This window comes from Meleagris gallopavo, chromosome Z (assembly GCF_905368555.1).
Source record: "Meleagris gallopavo chromosome Z, MGAL_WU_HG_1.1, whole genome shotgun sequence".
NCBI lineage: Eukaryota > Metazoa > Chordata > Aves > Galliformes > Phasianidae > Meleagris > Meleagris gallopavo.
The window spans coordinates 35,553,319-35,569,244 of record NC_139435.1 but is presented as its reverse complement, the minus strand read 5'-3'; positions in this window follow the sequence as shown (position 1 = coordinate 35,569,244).

The following is a 15,926-nucleotide window of genomic DNA, read 5'->3' as shown; positions in this document are numbered from 1 at the left end:
TGTTAAAGATATTTAAGCTCATGCTAAAACTTGGTGCCTTTCTGATCAAGCATAATTTAATATGTTCTGGACTTCAGACTGGCAGACTGGTACTCACACAGTAATATTGGTTGTTGATTTCCATCCTGGTCCAAGATTGAGTTAGAAATGTGCTTAAATAGATCTGGTGCAATTCAGCTGATTTACTACTTAAGCAGTTTGATTTCAGTTTCTTACTGGCTTTCAGCCACTCTGATTTTAATGGAAATATTTCCCTTGAGGAGATTTAAGGAATTAAGCCTGTATTCTGAGCCTTCTTCAGAAACCTGTAAAGAATGTAGAACTGTAGTCATACAGATTGGCTGCTAGTAGTGCAAATTGCAGGCAAATAATCAAATGTCATCACAAGAACTATCTGACTGTGCTGGTAAATATTAAAGCACCCTGTAACTGAAAGGACAAAGTAGGTGGTGTAGCCACTTTGCTGCTTGTGTCTCTGTGTTTTGTTGAGACAGAACAAAATGCTAGCAGTGTTTTGTCTTCAGTAGATGCAGCTGTGCCAGATTGCACTGGTGAGTAAAGATTCTGGTGTTTTCAGGACCTCTTATGCATAGGTAATTATTGCCAATTTGTTGTGATTTGTATTATACACCAAAGTTTTTCAGATTGTTTACTGAAGGCATTGAAATAGCTTTTATGCACAGCCAATATTGTATTGAGAGTTATGCTGTGGCAAGAAATGATTGGTATAAGGCAACTCTGAGCTACTGCAGCTTGAAAGAAAACATTTGACATGGTGGTTTGTCTTGAGTTTAAATTCTCACTTTGAGATTGACAATGGGCTGTTGTTTTATTATACATGCAGTTGTCTCATGATACATAAGAGTTGATTCAGCATTCATTAATAAGACAATGTTGATATTTTACAGAAAAAGAAAAGCGCATTTTATGTCCCACATGGTCTTACTCTTCTTTGAGCCAGACATTAGACAGTAAATTCTTTTCAGTTCTGGAAACTTGACTAATCAACTTTAAAAACAACTTCATTTATGTAAACTGTGACTGCTCTCTAAGGATGTGGTCTCCTGGAGGAGTATGTGCATTGACATGAAAGCCTATGCATTCTTGTCCCCAATTACAGTAATAATTAATAAAAAAATAAAACAAATAAAAAAATAATAAAAATTACATCCCCCTGTTTGGTGTCTTCATGTGGCAGAGAAGTGATCTAATGCATCTTCACTCTTATTGGTGAATTTCAAATTTGTTTTATTTTTACTTGTGAACTTTTTTCAGTAGAAAATTGTTCTTGTTCGCTTTTGTGCTTTTAATTGGATGCCATTGTGCCACTGGGCTAGTTACTCAGTTTCTCACTACTGGCTGTTTCAGGTCCTGTAGACATAGTTTCTTGGTGTATGGTCCAATGTCTTGGTCCCATTATTAGTGGGAGTAAGGGAAAGAGAAAGGAAGATAACATTTGAGAACAACAGAAGGAAAACATCCTGCATAAATAGAAGGCCAATCTTAAAAGTAGATCTGTAAAGAAGGACATGAGGGGAGGGCGGACAAGCTGACCATGATCTGGCAGCATAGAATAGCATCCTGGGCTTCATTAGGTAGAGAATTGCCAGCATTTCCATGGAGGAGACCTTTTCCTGCCATTTAGTTGTCTCAAGTTGTTGAGACAACTTGAGCACTTAACACAGTTTTGGGCAATGCAAGGAAGGTATGAATGTACTGGAGAATGTTTGTATCAAGGGTACAAGTGGACCATCCCTCACAACAAGAGAGCCTGAGAGCTAGACCTGTTCAGCCTGGAGAAAAAAATGTTCAGGAGGCTCTTATCCATGTGCATAAATACCTGATGCATGGGAGTAGTGACAACTGAGAAGACAACCAAAGAAATCACAAAACAGGGACATCAACCTTTACCTTTTTTACTTCTAACTTTTCATGGTGAGGCTGGTCAAACGCTGGAATTGATTACCTAAGGAGCTTGTGGAGTTCCTATACTTAAGAATACTTGGCTGAAGCCAGCTCTCAGCAAACTGCTGCAGCTGATCCTGCTCTGAGCATGCGAGTCAGACAAGGTAATCTCAAGAGATTTGTTGCAATATCACTTGTGCTGTGACTTTGTAAAGTATGGTTTGCAAATCCTTTACACAGTTTACTATAGTTGACACTACATACATTTGTGCCTCATCATCATACACCACCTCATAAATGGAGATTTGAATTACAAGAATTATCTTTACTGTCTCCCACTTCTGATGTTTGAATTTTCAGCAGCAAGAAAGCAACAGACTGCTACAGAAAAACCAAAAACCTGAGACCATTAGTGTTGATAGACTGGTAAGGAAACCAGTTCTAAAGCTTGAGACTAAACCAAAGACAGTGTCAGAACTTGCGTTATTACCTTACTACTGAAGGATATTTGAAAAGCTGAATGTTATATATACACGTAATCCTAAAAAGAGAAAAGTGCTTGAAAGATGCCTTGAATCTTCTTCTTGGTATTGCTGTCACAACTGTTATGGGACTTTTGTGCTAAGTAAGCAGTTGAAGGGCCCAAATAGTGATAGTGTTTTTTAAATCAAATTAGTTGGTCAAATTAGATAATAACATTTGTTCTAATTCACTTGAATAATGTTTCTAAAATTCAAATGGTAAGTAGTTTGTGTTCTCACTGGAGGAGTGAAAAAAGCTTTTTATGAGCTACTAACTGACTCAGGCTTGATTTTGTTAAATAGTCTGGGTAACAGTTGACAGTCTGGTCTTCAAAAGTTAGTATGCTTATTGAGCTGATATAGTGTTGAAAGAATATCATTTGTAAAGAAACAGTGTTTCCCTGTGAAGAAATAATATTGTATGGTGATGATAATACATTTTCCTCTTCATTTGTCAGGTGATATTTCTTGCTCTTTCTGTGGAAGGGAATAGAATTCTAGCTCATTTCAGATAAATTACCAAAGGAAATGCTTTAGAAACAGGGTAGAGTTATATAAAAACAGATTTCTTTGCCAGAGAGAAAGGAGCTGACCTCAAAAAGTATCTCGACTAGGTTTTCCCTTGAGTTGTTAGCAAGGTAACTTAGCACAATAATCTATTTCAAAATAATAGAAAGCCTCAAAATGGCTTTGCAGCCTAAGAAGAGGTTTTGCGGTTGATATCGTTATACTAATGGCAGTGATTTTACAGTGCCTCATTTCCAAATGTTTCTTGCTTATTTAAGACAATAAAATAAAAATAAGTAAATTCCTCTTTTTTTCCAAAAGGAGGAATCAAGTAAATTCCTTTTTTTTTCCCCCCTTTTTGATTTAGTATGTAGCTGAACTACCCGGGTGTGTTCATATGTGAATGAATTGTTTCTGATTATTGCTTAGTCATTAATCAACAGCTGAGTTTTCTCTTTTTCTATGCGGTTTGTGAGAATGTATACCTTTAATAGTTCTTCTATTTAAACTGGCACCTTGTCTGTAGGACTTTGCTAAACAATTAGAATAATAAGTAACTAGAAATGACTTCAAAATATAGTGTGTGTATATACTATGAGGTCCAGTGTGTTTAAGTATTTTATGAAATATGTAGGTGACTTGAAAAGTACTGCATCCTACTTATTTTCATGGAAACTACAACAGATGTAAAGAGCACAGTAACGTTATTTTGTAGAGCAACTTCTCAGCTACAAACCACTATTTTTCAACACGGTCACCACCATGAACTATGCATTTTTTTGCCAGTGATGAACAAGAGCCTGCATGCTGTACTTGTAACAGTCTGCACCAGCAGAAGTGACCCTCTATCACCATGGCAGAAATGCACCACCCTCTGCCTCACTGTGTTCACATTCACTGTTTGGGCTCCATAAATGTTCAGCAATTGTCAGTTAATGTCAGTGGGTGCCATATTTTCTGCATGGAAGAATGCAGTGACACGCCTCTGCTTCATATGCACTTCCGTGTCAGATGCCATTCTGCCAGAGTGCCCCTCTGATGCCATCTGTTGCACAGCAACAATGTGTAATGGGACATTTCTGGGAAGGTTCAGCGTCTACTGCCATACTGCAAACATCTACCTCTGATATCATGGGACAACATTATGAAAGAGGAGGCATTAATTTTGGAGCATCCATTATAAATGGAAATATTCACCTTTCTGTATACTGGTGTCAGTTCACAGAAGAATCTAAGTTAGAGATGGATATTATGTATGCATAGTTTCAAGAGAGTCAGTTATGAGTATTTATGACAGCCAAGAATTTGATTCTTATTCATAGCAAATGACTTAACAGTCTGCACTTCTCTTCTGTGCTTCTCTTTTATACTTCATAGGGGTTTGGTTTGGTTTTCCACATTACGTAATACGTAGTTCTAACTAAAGAAGCAATTTCAGTTACAATTATGAGAGCTGATCCACCCTACTTCCATAAAGCACAGACAGCTGTTTCATTTTATTGTATTGCAGTTGTATGCAGTATATAGACTGCATGTAGATCTCCAGCATATATATGCCTAATGAAACCTTTACATTAAGCAAATGTGTGAATTTCGGTTTTGTTAGTTATTCTGCAATGCCCTGTAATCTTACCCTTCTTTCCTTAGGTTTTGTCATTCCTACATGTGGGTCAGAAATGTAAGCAAGGCAGCAGCTAATACACAGGAGATGCTTACTTGCAGTAAATTCACTACAAATATAAGAAATGCCACTATGAGTTGAATCAGTTGTCTGTCTATCCCAGAATTCTGTCTCCAACAGTGGTAGTCAGAGATGCTATTTGGGAAGACCATACAGACCTTCTTAAGTTACTGAACAAGAAATGTTTAAGGATTCATCCAAACTTATTTTCTTTTAATATTTACTTATCTTCTATTTGATTATTTGCTTATGCCCTTTTAAAATTTCTTGGTGCTATTCTAGCAGTGGTGGCAATGAATCCAAGAATTTAATTGCTCTCTGTAGTATTAGTAATTCCTGTTCAAATCCATTTCCTACAAGCTGCAGTGAGCGTTGTTCATTTCTGTTTTGCAGGACTTGGTAAACAACAAATCTGTCATCATTTTGCCCAGCTTACTGCCAGCAGCTTTCTCTCCATCTTTCTTTTATTGTCCAAATGATTGCAGATATACCCTCTGTTATATCCTGCTTAAGAATTAGTTGGTGGAACTAAACAGAGAAACTGCATTGCTGGACATACAGGCACATGCTTTCAAATTGCTGTAGATAGAAGAGCGGATGTTTATAAACTGTAGAATTTAGCTCTTGTGCATTATAGTTCAATATTTTTATTAATATATATATTAATTAATATATATATTTATTAATATATATTGATTAAGGTATATATTTATTTTAAAGGTTGTTAGATGACATTTAGTCATCTCCTGATAGTGTTTCTTCAATGCCATCATTCAGAACAAAAATAGTGTGAGAAGGAGTATGTCAGAAAAGGAAGTGGTTAACTTCAAAAGCACCATGATTTTTAACACACTGCTTAAAAGCAGAAAAAACAAGTGTCAGCTTATATTTTAGAGATGAATTTAAGTGGTCATCTTTAACTTGTTAGTGTAGCTAGCTCATATACATACTGTAACACTTTGATATGATTTTTTTTTTTTTTTGACAAAAAAAAAAAGTAAGTAGATTCCTACAGTGACCCTTTTAATTTTAGGAGTATTTACAAAAATAAAAAGATAAATCACTTAGTACCTACATCAATATTTTCTAGCTTACACCTTCCTGTAGATGATGATTTCTTATGCCATGGCACATGTTAAAACATGAGGGAATGACTTTTTGAAAATGACAGCAGCAGAGAAGCAGCTAAATAAATTATACTTGAAGTAGCTGTGACTTTTGATTGCTAAGTCATGCGTTGCCAGCCTACCTGTTGTAAGTTCCCACTGTAGCAGTGCTGTAATTGAAACACAATGCTCTGGCATGTAATTGTTACCTGTTCAGTATAGAAAGTGTCTTTCAGCTTATGTTGTCTTTCCCTTCAGCTACAGCTCACAGACATTTCTGTGCAGGTTGTTATCTGCTCCCTTTTCTCACCGGTTGTGCCCTGTATGGCTGTCCCTCCACTGGTCTCGGTGCTCCATAAGCATCCTCCTAGGAATTTCCCAACCTGTTGCCAGCTGTGGCTGTGCCAGGGCTCACATGCTGCGTTTTGGCGGTGCACAGAACTGAGGCAGGAAGGGACTTGTTGCAGCACGTGCTCAGCTATTCCTGCTTTCCGACATGTGGTTTGCTGCCAAGAGAAAGGGTAGCCAGAAGGCTAGAGGAAACACAGCACCACAAAGGCAATCTCTACTCCTGAGCATTTCTATTCCCTCTCGTCATGGGGAAAGAAAATAACAGGAAAGAGAGGATGTGGAAAATGTAAGGTCTCCCTGGGGAAAAGAAAAAAGGTCAGAGCTGCAGGGTGGAAGGAAGTAGACAAATGTAAACAATGGGAAAGCCAAAAGATGGGTCTGCAGACAAAGCGAAAGGGGGTCCAGGTTAGGTAAAGGAGGGCAAAAGGTTCGAATGAGAAAGGAAAAAAGGGAGATGTCAGGAATGGAGAAGTACTATGGCAGAACCAAACAAAATGAAAAAAAAAAGAATTGGGAGGGGGAGAGGGGGGGTTTAGGCGGTGAGAGAAAAGGAAAGGAAAAGCAACTAAGAGCTTTTGTCTGTATAAAATATAATATTTTTGAAAATTAAACCAGTCCAGTTGTGACTAGAGAAAGTATAAGATAGAAAAATGCAAAATACACTTAGAAACAGAGAAGTAGAAGGAAAATGCAAGAAGAAGCAAAAAAAGAAGACAAAGGGGAATGAATTTACTTTTTTCCTGATCCTGTATTTCATCATATGTTGAGAGGGTGGATTATTCTGATTGAAGTGTTTAATTATGGTGCACCCTATACTTTTATTTGTTGATACCAATACTGTACTATGGAGATGCCACTGGTCTCCAAGCATTTTGCATTATGCATCCCTGTAAGAAAAACATCTGTGAGGTTGCACCCCTAATATATCTGTATCTATTAATTCATAATTAATAAACTTTGTAAATACCCTGCTGTACTGAACATGTATTATAAATACACAAAAATAAAGTTTTTAAAAGGGATGAAGTAAAGGTGATGTAAACTTAAATTAATTTATTAATGGTACAGAATACATTGTTTCTAAACCATACTTGCATGCACCCCTGTCCCTGATATTCTGGAATCACTAGGCTAGACCAGTAATGATAAAGCTTAATGATGAGATTATTCACATTTCTGGTGGCCTGGGTGACATCACAAGATGCAGAGCTGACTTGGCTCCTTATGGCAATGGAATCTGAGTGTCTGCAGTCATGCACAGAAACAGGCCCCGGTATAATTAGTTAGTAAATAGAAAAAAAAAATCAGATCATTCAATCTGATCAGATTTGAACTTTACAGATTCTTTTTTATTTTTACTAACTAGAAGGACCCAAAATTACAGTTTTCCAGAAATAGGCACAAGTCTTACTGAAGTCAGTGGTTACGACTTTAGAAGACTCCAATCCAAATTAGAGAATTTTAATCTACTTAGGATCTTTGGTATTCTTACAAGACTCTCAAGCATAATCTGTGAATTCAAATGAGTTTAAAAGCCCTTTGAAGTAGACTTGAAATCAAGCTCTGGTTGCGCAGATAAGAACAGATTAACTGCTCCAATAATAACATCATTTACATACACTGAATCTTAAATTTCCATTGTGTTTAGTGTTACATTAGTGAGAAATTCAGAATGTCCATGATAAATCATATTGAGCTTTCCTGAGAAGGATAAATCTGAAAACACTTACCTTCATTCTGTCATCTTTGTACTTGCTTTCCTGTGGAAATTTGTAAAAATTGTTATCAGGAGGTATAGTATCAGCTATAGGAAGACAAGCAAAGACTTTTATTTAAAGAACATTTCTTAATTTTTGTTTAATAAAATCTACATTTAATCTTTACTGATGATCACTTTCTTATGCCTAGCAGTAATCAACAGCAATACTGATAGGAAAATGAAAACGTGTTAAAATAACAGATAAAGGTATTTTTTAGATGAGATTTCAAGTAAAAGTTCTCTAGTTTTGTTTATGACCTCTGCTGACATATACTCGAATTGTCGGACACTGATGCATTAAATATACTAAGATGAAGAATCTTTGTTAGATCAGTCTAACTGATAGAGTTCATTAGAAAGGTTCTGGCTTTGATTTCTGTAGGAATGTAGAGAGTCTATCAATGCTAGCAGGAAGACTGGAAAATTACTCTTTGAAGGCAGATTTATACTTGAGTTTCAATACATAATCACAATTGTTTGGGTTTTGTTGTTGTTTTTGTTTTCCTGACTTGCTTGTCATTTTATGTGTCTTTATGAAGGAGTTCATCGGCAGCCATTAATTACTTGAACTCTAGACCTGCTAGAACCCAGAAGATGTGTTTAATCTTCCTGAGCTTGACCCTTCTGTTGAAAATATGGACAAAGATTGTAACAGTTAGAAAACAGACATGGGTTTGCACAGTATTGGCTTCAATATACTTCCTCATAATGGTATTGGGCAATTAGGCAATTCCTCTGTGCTTTTTTATTTTAAACTCATTTCATAAACACAAATCCGTCACTCTTTTCAACTTCTGACGAAGTAGTTGAGGTTGACTCAAAGATAAAATTGTCTGTATCCTGTTAGCTATCTGCCACCCTTTAAATAGTATTTAATGACTATAATGTTTGTGAGAGAATGGAAGCAGAATGATAGGAAGACAATACTGCATTGTGAAATAGAAATGATACTATTATTTGGATTTTTTTTAAATATACTTTCTATTGAGCTGTGTGTAAATAGTGTCTGATATTCAGTTCCAAATAGAATGCATTCTGTAAAGCTTTGTATGAGAGCTGTTTCCCTGAGAATGTTTATGAGTCTTTCCAACAAGGAAAGTTAGTGAACTCAAGCCCAGCCCAATCCGGTATCTTAAAAACATATGTTGGACTACAAAAAACATCTGAGTTTATCCCTCTCCCTGAAGACCAACAAACCCAGTCATGGTACTTCTGATTTACCTCTTGGATTTTGAACATTTAAAGGACATTCAAGTTACATTTTTAAGCACTGGCTGAAACAGGCTAAAAATACTTTTTTCAAAAAAAGAAAGAGTGGATTCTGATGGAACTCTAGTATTCTAAAGAGAGCAGTAGAAATTCTGGAAACATCAAGGCAAACACTGAATTAAACTTCAGGCTGATGGAAGAGGAATGGACTTCAAATCACCAGATATCAAGGGCATTTGGGTTTGCATTTCTCCTTCAGTGCTCCTACTTGTGAGACCAGTTCTGAATTCTAGGGTTTGGTGGTGAAGGACAAGGTGCCTGAGGTCATAGCTGTAGGTGCTTTGGGTTACACGCCGTGAAGATCGCAGCTTTGGCCTTTGTAACTCCAGGACTTCTCTGACTCTAAGATATTTATAATCCAGAGTAGATTTCAGTAGAGGATCAAATATGTTGGTGAGTGTCAACAACATGTCAAATGTAGCTACTTTATGCTTTAGATTTACCAAGACCATACTCAGATGCAGTTTTTCCATTACTAGAATTATCTAAATAGTTAGCAGCCATAAGCCATGGGGAACTTTTTCCTAGGCTCCCTTTCAGCTCCTCTGCAAAATCTGGGACTCGTCATCTTCTTTTCCAGAGTTCTTTTATTATTTAGTCTTGATACGGTAGCTGCCTTCTGCACTGTTCAGATCTCAAATGCTTATCTAACTTGGCTCCTAACTCAAGAGTAGTCTGGAGGAAAAAAAAAAAAGAGCTTCCTATGAAGTTTCAGGTGTTGACAGCTGCATATGAGAAGGTCAGTATTTTATCAACAAAGTAAGGAGAATGTTGTAGCTATCTGACTTCCTCATTGGTGAAATATTAGAAAATATGATGAGTGCAAGGAACATAATATATACCAAGTTGAAAGTGAAATTCTTTTAAAGAAAGCAGGCAGCTTCATTCCTAAGCATACAATTTCAGATTGCAAGGGCATTTCCACTTTAGTTCTGATTTGTAATATCCAGAGCAGTGGTGGCCAGATATCAGCCATATCAACTTTTTTCCCTCTCTACTGGAACAAATCAGATTTAATTACTAATATTTCCCTTTCAGATGTGATTAATGAACTTCAGGATTAGCACCTATGAGACATATAGGAGCTGTTCACATCTCATATCTTTTGTTGCACCAGTCAGCACTCTCCATCATTAAGTTGATATGCAGTCTGTATTGTGAAATGTAATAGTAGAGCTGCAGGCGTTCCAAGGCAGATATTAAGACAGCCTGAATATATTTCATAGAATGATAGAAGGGCTTAGGTTATGTTTGTATAATAACTCACAAGAAATTTTAAATGCATCATATAAATTGCAATCCCTTGGAGGATTATTAGTGGTGAATTAAATATTGAATTTTAGAGTCCAAATAGAGGCATACATTTCAAAAACATAGATCATTATTAATGAACAGACTTGTTGTATCTAGTAACATGCCACTGAGAATGTTTACTACACAGGACCAATAGATCAGATAGCACTGGGTGAATTTCAATGGCATTCTGAAATGACTGCATACAAAAATATTTATATCCATTATCTTAGTTCATCTCATTACCTCTCCTTCAATGTTTTGTTTTGAGGATGATTTTTCTAAACAGAAGGTGATTTATGTACTGACTGGCTTTCTGTCAGTCTGTGATTTGTATTCATATTTCTCTGATTTTGAAGAAGTATTGTCTCTTCCTGGTTACGTATGGTGGATAATACAAATCATGACGCTCACTGGAGGTAAGCTGTTAGCAAAAATGCAAAATAAATGGGGAAAAGCCTTCTGCTCTGCCTTCTTTCAGTTAAAATAAGTGCACCTTGAAGTGTACCAAGTTTAAAAAAAAGTGTCTACTTAATCTTTTTTTAATTTAAAATTAAATTTCAGCTATAAAGTTTCCCAACTTTGTTTTTCCTATTGTTTTATGACATTTATGCTCAATTCACCAGAAAGATGAAGTTGCTAAGTAGTGCGCATGTAGGATTTAGGGTTTTTTTCCATCCTGAAAAGGACATGAGTTGAAACAGTAATGTCAAAGTGTTAACCTCAGATAAGTTAAATGAACCAAAATAACAAATTTCCTGATAATCTCTGTAGTTGTGGAATAAGCAATCCCTTCTGCATAGGAAGACATTTGACTATAAAGCATCCTTAGTTTTGCATTATGTCAGTATTACCCTCTTATGTTGGTAAGATTGTAAATCTCTGAGGGTTTATGTTCCAGTCAGGAAGTGTGTCAAGGAGAGAACCCAAGTTTTAGCCAGACTCAAACAGCTTTTTGCTCTCACCAAAGCTGCTGTACTGAAGTCCACATCTTCTTCTGAACGTACAAGCAGTTCTCATCATACACAATAATGTGTTTACCAGGCATTTACATGTTTGTTTCTTTTCTTGACTCTTTTGTTCTTCATTCCTTAGGATTTGAGTATGGTTCTGGTTCACATTCACTAGGAAGGTTAGTCCAAAGTCTGCATGAAACCATCCCTGTGACAGGCCAACACAAAGCTGGTAAGTTTTTTAGGTCTCCCCAGAGATCTATTTGCTCAGCTCAGAGTGAGGTTCACAATCTCTGATGTCTTATGTTTTGTAAGCAAGGTAAATGCATGCCAGGAAACAGTGAAGTGAAAAACATCAGGGGAACTGGTTCTACAGTCTACATGAAGCCAGCAGGACTTCTGCTCAGTGTCTATTGTTGTACAGTCATTACTTCAGATTGCCTAAAGACTTGGTTGTGTGGGGTGTTCTTGGTTGGTTGGTTGGTTGGTTGGTTGGTTTCATGGCACTGTGTTTTTATTTTGTTTTGATAGAACCAACTGTAGTGTTCTTTTCTCAGGGCTTAAGTTATGGCTACCTTTTCATCCCCATAGAGCCCCTGGCCTAATTCAGATGTGGAGAAAATTGCTTTGTCAGATACACACTTTTATTGTATTCTCAGCCTGAAGATTCAGTTGAGAAATCATTGTATAAATCTTTGCTCTCTGAGTTTGAGATGCCTTGAATATTGACGTTTACGTTCCTGGCAGCATTGTTTTTGTTTGTTTTGTTTTTATTATTATTATTTCCTTTGGTCCTCTTACTTCATGCAGCTTACTCCACAGAATTTTGTGGAGATAAAACTTAACTATAAAATGTTGGTATCAGTCCAACACATACATTTGGTTTGCTTAGTGAATGTACTTCCACAGCAGTAAAAGAAGCTCTGAGGGAAGGGAGTGGGACCAAAAAGTGGGAAAGGAACAATAGGTTGGTAGCAAAAAAAAAACAAAAACAAAAACAAAACAAACAAACAAAAAACCTTGAAGGAAAATTAAGGTCACCAGAAGAGAACTTTCTAGATTTAGTATTGTCTAGCCTTATGTGTGCAAAGAATGGCAAGCTTAGGCCGAGAACTGTGTCTTGTCTTGTGCATGTTACATACTCAATGAGGTACTCCTCACAGACACACTCAATTGTTTATCTTAACATTAAATGGCAGCATTTGAGAGAAAAAAAAAAAAGTTATGTTCTGTTTTCTTGAAAGAGCTTGTGTGCTGTGAAGCTTAATTTTTTTATTATTCCTTTATATGAAGCTTTTCAAGAATGGATGTTTCTCAGCATCTGACTTATTGGAGCTCTCTGGAAAACGAGTTTCTAAGTGAACTTTCAGTTTTCCCCTTCTACACTCATAAACTGTATTGAAAAGCATCTCAGAATGTTAGGTGGCACTGATGTTTGAGCCTCTGTAATGCCCAAAGTCCTCCAAAGTGTATATTGTTGAGTTGAACTACATGATTTTAGAGGTCTTTTCCAACCTTAGTAATTCTGTGACCACAGGAAAGAAAATGTGATCGTGAAACAGCAGAGTTCTCTAGCTGACGCTGACAGCATACACTGAGTTACCAAAAGAAGAAAGTTGACTGATTGTTTCTTTGCAGCTGCAAAATAAAACCAAGATGTGAGTTAACTGGCTTCATTTCTGACCTGATTCAGAGTAGGAACTTAAAAATAATCTGAAGGAGAGATACCTCTTAAAAACTTACTTGTTGTGGTGACATGTGGTACTTAGATGTTGACAAATCTTAAGGAAAATTTATGGGCACATTTGGGGACTCTGAATAGTTACTGTTTGGGAGTAAGACGCTGGCATTACAATGAATGTCACTAAGCAAATATCAACCCAGCATTCAGGTGGGTGGAAGGCATTGAAAAATGAGATTTGTTTATCCAAAATGCTCATATTCTGGAGCCTTCTGCAAATGGTCTTATAATAATTAAAAAAAAAAAAAAAAAGGTTATTGCAAACTGGCAAAAAGATGATAAAGCTCACTAAGTATGATGATACAGCTTTCAAGTAAGGAATGAGAAAACATATTCTATTTATACATTTAGATTGGAAAAGACGTGAGTACAAGAAAACTTGTTGTAGTGGTATGGAAAAGTAATGACTGTTTCTTTCAGTATAAGAACTTAGTGGTATGGAAAAGTAATGACTGTTTCTTTCAGTATAAGAACTATGCAGTATAAAATGCGATGAGTAGCAATTGCAGCAAGAAGTGTTCTCACAAGAAGCAGTTATGTTACAAGACATCATGGATGGTAGCATCTTACATGAGTTCAGAAAACAAGAGGTTCCTTTAGTGGCTGGAAAATGGAAGTGTGCCACTGGCTGGGGAGTAGACGACCCCCAAAGGCTGCAGGAAGTAGACAACAAAATGTTTGGGTATTTTTAGTTAGCACTTTCTTGTACCCCTGTCATCTCTCTTCACCAGCCATTGCTGGAAACAGGTTGCAGTGCTAGATGGACCTCTATGCTGGTACAGGGTATCCTCCTTTATTGTATGTTTATGGGTTCTTTTTTTTGTTTGTTTTGTTTTTTTTAAGAAAAACCTGTGGAGTCAGGAATGGTCATTACCTTTCAACACAGAGTCTTGTTTTAGGAACTGACTTTTTAAAAGTGGTATGTTTCAGGAGATTATTGAGTATCTCAATTTGATTGAATTTTCCATAATTTGAAGTAACGTATGTTCTGCAGTGTAGCAAATGCACTTCAGAGAATCAAAAGATTCGTTTCTGATGGACAAATACTTTTTGTTTTCTCATTTGGCTGTCATTCATGGACACTTTAATTCCTGTTTTTGTAAAAAAAAAAAAAAAGAAAAAAAAAAGTCACGATGATCTCTTATGCACAAAACCCAACCGATAACTTTTCCTGTAACACTGATTAGCCATTGTATTTATTCTCTCCCGAAAGGAAAAGGGTTCAGTCAGCCACTTGGTGACACGCTGTATTGACAGAAAACTGAAAATTTACTGGAAACAAAAACCCTCCAGTATTACATATGATTGCTGATTCAGTACAAGGTAAGCAGAATTCTACAGTATTACTAAAAAAGTATGTCTCTCTTTACACTGCTTTAGATATCTGTTTTAAAAAAAGAGTATAATTTTGGGTACTATGGTCTGAATGCATATTAGAGTTAAGAGCCCAAAGCTGTGCACAAAGATTTGCAGCAGCAAATCATCTTGTCTTGCATTGCATCATGCAAAGCCATACTCTAAACATCAGTTTGGTGCCAGGGAAGCACACGTTCCCCTAAGGTTGCAATATACCTGTTATATTTTCAAAGATATAAAAAGTATTCTTACCTGAATATATTTCTTCATGCAGGAGATGGGTTACATTCAAATGGAGGTTTTCAGAACTTCTTATGTTTGGTTTAGGGAACAGTCTGGAAGCATTACAGCTATTTCTTTTTCTCTCTCCTTCTTTTTCTTTCTCTTCTTCTTTCTCTTTCTCTTTCTTTTTCTTTTTCCAGAAGTATTTATTAATGTTTTTTAGTTATCTTATGTACCAGAGCATTTCTACTTGTGAAAATATTTGTACTGTGCCGTTAATCAGATATGTAATAATTAACAGTAGAAGTACATCACTTAAAATGCAATTATTAACAGTGGAAGCCAGATTTCCTCTTTCTCCCAGAGCGAAACAGCTATGTCTTTTTTCATGTATCTAAATTGTTTGTATATTTCTGCCAACGACAGTAAACATCTGTGATTTAAGCTCTGCTCTTCCTCTTATAAATTTCACAAACCAAACTCATTCCCTATTTAAAATTAAAATTAAAAATCGCAGGACATAAGTTTATGGCATAGAAATATTATATGCATAATTCTGCATGCAAATTGCAATAAAATGATAATGTTAAACACATGAGATGGAACACAGTCACAGATATGTCAAGCAGTTTCACTGAAGTCTGATAGTTCATAGGAAATTGTGCATTTAATAATTTTTAGTCTTCCTTATGTATTATGAAATGTCTCTTAAGAACTCATAATCCATAATTTGTAAGAATTATAACAGTTATGCAAAAATCTGCATAATTCAACTTTTGGCATAAGAGCAAAGAACTCCAGACATGACTCTCCTGGGACTGAGTAGACTAGTAGTTTGCTTCTGTTTCTTGGCCAAACCAGCAGATAGGAGCAAAAGGCCCTTCGGGTTATGTACCTAGTAGCTCATTTAACAATCAGTTTTCATTAATATTTCTGATAAATGCAAACTAAATTTACTATTGTAAATTCATAAGCCAAATTTACTATTGTCATTACCTATTAATTTTGGCATATGTATCAACTCAATTCAAATTAAAATAAATACTGAAATGACTTGAAGGTGAGCACCTTCAAAAGAAAGCCTTGTCAAGGAAAATATTTTTAATACAGAAGGCAGTCAGACCAAGTGTTTTGAGTCACGCTGATCAAAAATATAAACACATTTTTGGGAGAAAAATATTATTTTTATTTCTTAGTTTGAGACTGCATGGTGTATAGATTTGCTTGGGAAGGAAATGGAGCTTCCACTGACATTATATTAA